The 5,000-nt window shown below is 62.4% G+C and overlaps 1 pseudogene; it reads right to left on the reverse strand.

Moving 5' to 3' along the window:
• Positions 1-5,000, reverse strand: part of LOC124580556 — a 7,959-nt pseudogene that overhangs the window by 2,180 nt on the left and 779 nt on the right.

A 5,000-nucleotide genomic window follows, 5' to 3' on the forward strand; every position in this document is an offset into this window, starting at 1 on the left:
GCGACTGCGCCGTGCCTTCGTGGGGAAGGCGTTGATGCGGGCGCGGAGAGCGTCGATGAAGTTACGCCCAGATAGCAGGCGACTGGTGTCAGCGACCCACTGGTGTTGCCCCTTGACGGCGGCGGAAGATGACAGCGCCGCACCGTCAAAGGCAACGTGCAGGCGCGCGGCCCACATCTCTCCAACCTGCGTCGACGATTTGAGGAGGTGGCCCTCCCACATAAGATGCCGCTCCAGCGCCTCAATCTCACGCTGCACCTCGTCCCGGCCTGCACCGTCGGCGGCTGGCCCAATCCTCTTCAGCGCCAGGAGACGGGACCGGCGAAGTGTTGGCCCCATCCATCGGCATGATGGGATGCCGAGGCCTCCCTGGGCTACAGGAGCGTGGAAGTAGCCCAGGGGAGTGTCCGCCGGAAGGCGGAACCATCTCCTGACGGCGGCACGGATGGTCACATCTGCCGCTTTCAACGCACCCACTCGGGTGCGGCTGAGGGCCAGCCCATGGTACAGGCCAGGCAGAAGTACGGTGGTGAGGGCGTGGAGGCGCTGTTGCGGCTTGAGCGGAGCTCGGGAGATGACGTCCAGCTGCTCCACCAGGTGGCGTCGTGGGTTGAAAACGCAGCGACCAGCGGTGGAGAATTGCAGTCCCAGGTACCGGAAGGTTTCACCCACACGTAGGGCGGGCACGGTGGCGTTGCCCGCTTTGAAGGTAACGTCGGCGTCGACCTTCACCTTCTTGTCGCGCCCAGACGCGACTAAGGCGAGGGTGAAACACTTCCGGGCGTTGATCTGCAGCCCCAGATGGGCGAGGGCTGCGACGGCTGCGTCGATGAGGGACTGCAATCCCCTCGCGGTCGATGCAAAAAGCAGGACGTCATCTGCGAAGGCCGCAGCGTTAACTCTGCGACCAAGGATCCGAGCTCCGATGTGGGAGGGAAGTTGACTCAAAACATAGTCCACCGCAAAATTGAAAAGGAGGGGGGAGAGGGGGTCACCCTGACGCACACCCCTAGCCGGCTGCAGGGGCACGCCCACGTCGGCGCCGCCCGCTATCACCGTCGTGCTACCCTCGTAACACCTTTCGACGTACTCAATAAAGCAATCCGGCAGGCCATGAGCCCTCAGCACGGGGCGGAGGGCGGCATGGTCCACCGAATCAAACGCTTTAGAGACGTCGATCGATGCCACAAAAACAGAGCGACAGGAGCGGACTGCGTCGGTGAGAGCAGTGTCCAAGATGAAGGTGTTTTCCAACATCCCATCCCGGGGGATGAATGCCCGCTGACGTTCGTCCACAGCACATGCACGCATCAGGCGTGACGCGAGAACCTTGTGAAAGGTCCGCGCCAACACCGAGCAGACCGTAATGGGGCGAAAGTCAGCGGGGGATGTTGGTGCAGCCGTTTTGGGGAGAAGTGACGTCCGGGCGCGAAGCAGACGCTCGGGGAGGGCGCGGGCCAGGAGGAAGAGGTTCAAGAGTTTCACCAGGACTTCATGCGGCAGGCGCCGCAGCTCCGCTGGAGTCAGGCCGTCCGGCCCGGCTGCCGATCCCCTGGGCGGCAAGGCAGCAGCGACCTCCTCACGTGTGACCGGCCCCCATAGGCACTCAGGAGCGACAGGCTCCGAGTGCGGGAGAAGGCGGTCACGGATGAAGCCGGCGGTGGAGATCGGCTTCTTCGTGAAGAGGTCCGCCCAGAAGTCCAGCAGACCGGGGATGTCGGGTGGCGGCTGCAGCAGGGTGCCGTCCAGCAAGCCGCGCACGCAACGCGCACGCGACCTACGGAAGGCGTCCTGTGTCCGCGCGTATTCCCAGCGGCGCCGCTTGCGCTTCTGCAGCGGCGGGGCGGCAGGCGGCCGCTTGGATGGTTGGCGCGGCCGCTGTGTCCTGGTGATCGACCTCTCCCCCCTGGACCCGACCGACGCAAGGGCATCCGGGAGCATGCCCAGGATGACATCGGGCGGCGTGCCCCGCCCCAGACCAATGACTCGATCCAGGGCAGAGGAACGCTGGGCGGAAGCAGGTAGCCCCGCCAGATGCTCCCAGATGGCGGCGTCAGTCGGCCCCTCCGGCGGCGGCCCGGTGGTGTCGGCCGCGAAGTCCTCGGCTGCGTCGACGGGCGGCACAGCGGCCTCGCCCGCGTCAGGCAGCGAGCTCGCTGCTCCACGGCGGGACGCCGGCTCTTCACCCCGACCGATCTCAAGTGCCTCCATGAATTGGCGGACAAGCTGCTTGTGGGCAGCTTGCCGCCGTCGGCACTTGATTGCCTCAAGCGTTCGGTCGGGGAACATCCTGGTAAGTTCTTGATTTACAAAGAAGAACCGGGCGTCCCTCTCCAGGAACAGTTCGGCCTCTGCCTTGGCGAGCGACAGGACTTCTTCCTCCGTCCACCTCGCGCGATGCCTCTCCGTCACGATCTCAGCGTTGGCGGCCGCAGGGTGTTGGCGGCGGCGATGGACCCCGAGACCGTTCTTCGTGGTAAAAGTGCGGTGGCACTCACTGCAAGCAAAGGGAGCTACACAAACTATCGCATTTTCGTTACGGCCGGTTGGCCGGATAGGTGCTGGGGTAGCTGGGGTGGCACCTTCAGCGGAAGGGCCACCATCTCTTGTTTCTTGTCGGCTGCCCCCAACTATAAAGGGATAATGCGAGGGGGGGCTGGTAACCCCCCCAAGCCCCTGGTGCGGTCTTCCACTCTGCAAAAATCAGCGGGCCCACGAGAAGGGGAGAAGACCGCAGGAGAGGAGAGGCTAAGAGGGCTAGGCCCATGTATTGCGCATCACTCTCCCTGTAACTATAACCCAAGGAAGGCACCTCGCAGCAGCAGCACGACTACATCAAGACCGCACTTCGAAAAGCCAAGTCCGGATGCAGCCACGCCGCCGCCACTTGGCCACCTTAAGAGAGTCATAGTTACTCCCGCCGTTTACCCGCGCTTGCTTGAATTTCTTCACGTTGACATTCAGAGCACTGGGCAGAAATCACATTGCGTCAACACCCGCTAGGGCCATCGCAATGCTTTGTTTTAATTAGACAGTCGGATTCCCCCAGTCCGTGCCAGTTCTGAGTTGATCGTTGAATGGCGGCCGAAGAGAATCCGCGCACCCGCGCGCCCCCGGAGGAGCACGCTAAGGCGGACGCGGCCTCGCAGCAAGGAAGATCCGTGGGAGGCCAAGGCACGGGACCGAGCTCGGATCCTGCACGCAGGTTGAAGCACCGGGGCGCGAACGCCGCGCAGGCGCGCGCATCCTGCACCGCCGGCCAGCACGAGGCCAACCAACGGCGAGAGCAGACCACGCCCGCGCTAAACGCCCGCACTTACCGGCACCCCTACGGCACTCACCTCGCCCAGGCCCGGCACGTTAGCGCTGACCCACTTCCCGACCAAGCCCGACACGCCCCGATCCTCAGAGCCAATCCTTATCCCGAAGTTACGGATCCAATTTGCCGACTTCCCTTACCTACATTATTCTATCGACTAGAGGCTCTTCACCTTGGAGACCTGCTGCGGATATGGGTACGAACCGGCGCGACACCTCCACGTGGCCCTCTCCCGGATTTTCAAGGTCCGAGGGGAAGATCGGGACACCGCCGCAACTGCGGTGCTCTTCGCGTTCCAAACCCTATCTCCCTGCTAGAGGATTCCAGGGAACTCGAACGCTCATGCAGAAAAGAAAACTCTTCCCCGATCTCCCGACGGCGTCTCCGGGTCCTTTTGGGTTACCCCGACGAGCATCTCTAAAAGAGGGGCCCGACTTGTATCGGTTCCGCTGCCGGGTTCCGGAATAGGAACCGGATTCCCTTTCGCCCAACGGGGGCCAGCACAAAGTGCATCATGCTATGACGGCCCCCATCAACATCGGATTTCTCCTAGGGCTTAGGATCGACTGACTCGTGTGCAACGGCTGTTCACACGAAACCCTTCTCCGCGTCAGCCCTCCAGGGCCTCGCTGGAGTATTTGCTACTACCACCAAGATCTGCACCGACGGCGGCTCCAGGCAGGCTCACGCCCAGACCCTTCTGCGCCCACCGCCGCGACCCTCCTACTCGTCAGGGCTTCGCGGCCGGCCGCAAGGACCGGCCATGACTGCCAGACTGACGGCCGAGTATAGGCACGACGCTTCAGCGCCATCCATTTTCAGGGCTAGTTGCTTCGGCAGGTGAGTTGTTACACACTCCTTAGCGGATTCCGACTTCCATGGCCACCGTCCTGCTGTCTTAAGCAACCAACGCCTTTCATGGTTTCCCATGAGCGTCGATTCGGGCGCCTTAACTCGGCGTTTGGTTCATCCCACAGCGCCAGTTCTGCTTACCAAAAGTTGCCCACTTGGCACTCCGATCCGAGTCGTTTGCTCGCGGCTTCAGCATATCAAGCAAGCCGGAGATCTCACCCATTTAAAGTTTGAGAATAGGTTGAGGTCGTTTCGGCCCCAAGGCCTCTAATCATTCGCTTTACCGGATGAGACTCGTACGAGCACCAGCTATCCTGAGGGAAACTTCGGAGGGAACCAGCTACTAGATGGTTCGATTAGTCTTTCGCCCCTATACCCAGCTCCGACGATCGATTTGCACGTCAGAATCGCTACGGACCTCCATCAGGGTTTCCCCTGACTTCGTCCTGGCCAGGCATAGTTCACCATCTTTCGGGTCCCAACGTGTACGCTCTAGGTGCGCCTCACCTCGCAATGAGGACGAGACGCCCCGGGAGTGCGGAGGCCGCCGCCCCGTGAAGGGCGGGGAAGCCCCATCCTCCCTCGGCCCGCGCAAGGCGAGACCTTCACTTTCATTACGCCTTTAGGTTTCGTACAGCCCAATGACTCGCGCACATGTTAGACTCCTTGGTCCGTGTTTCAAGACGGGTCGTGAAATTGTCCAAAGCTGAAGCGCCGCTGACGGGAGCGATTATTCCGCCCGAGAGCATCCCGAGCCAACAGCGGCGCGGGTCCGGGGCCGGGCCAGGTAGGTCCGTCATCCGGGAAGAACCGCGCGCGCTTGCCGGGA

Source organism: Schistocerca americana, unplaced genomic scaffold (assembly GCF_021461395.2).
Source record: "Schistocerca americana isolate TAMUIC-IGC-003095 unplaced genomic scaffold, iqSchAmer2.1 HiC_scaffold_332, whole genome shotgun sequence".
Lineage (NCBI taxonomy): Eukaryota > Metazoa > Arthropoda > Insecta > Orthoptera > Acrididae > Schistocerca > Schistocerca americana.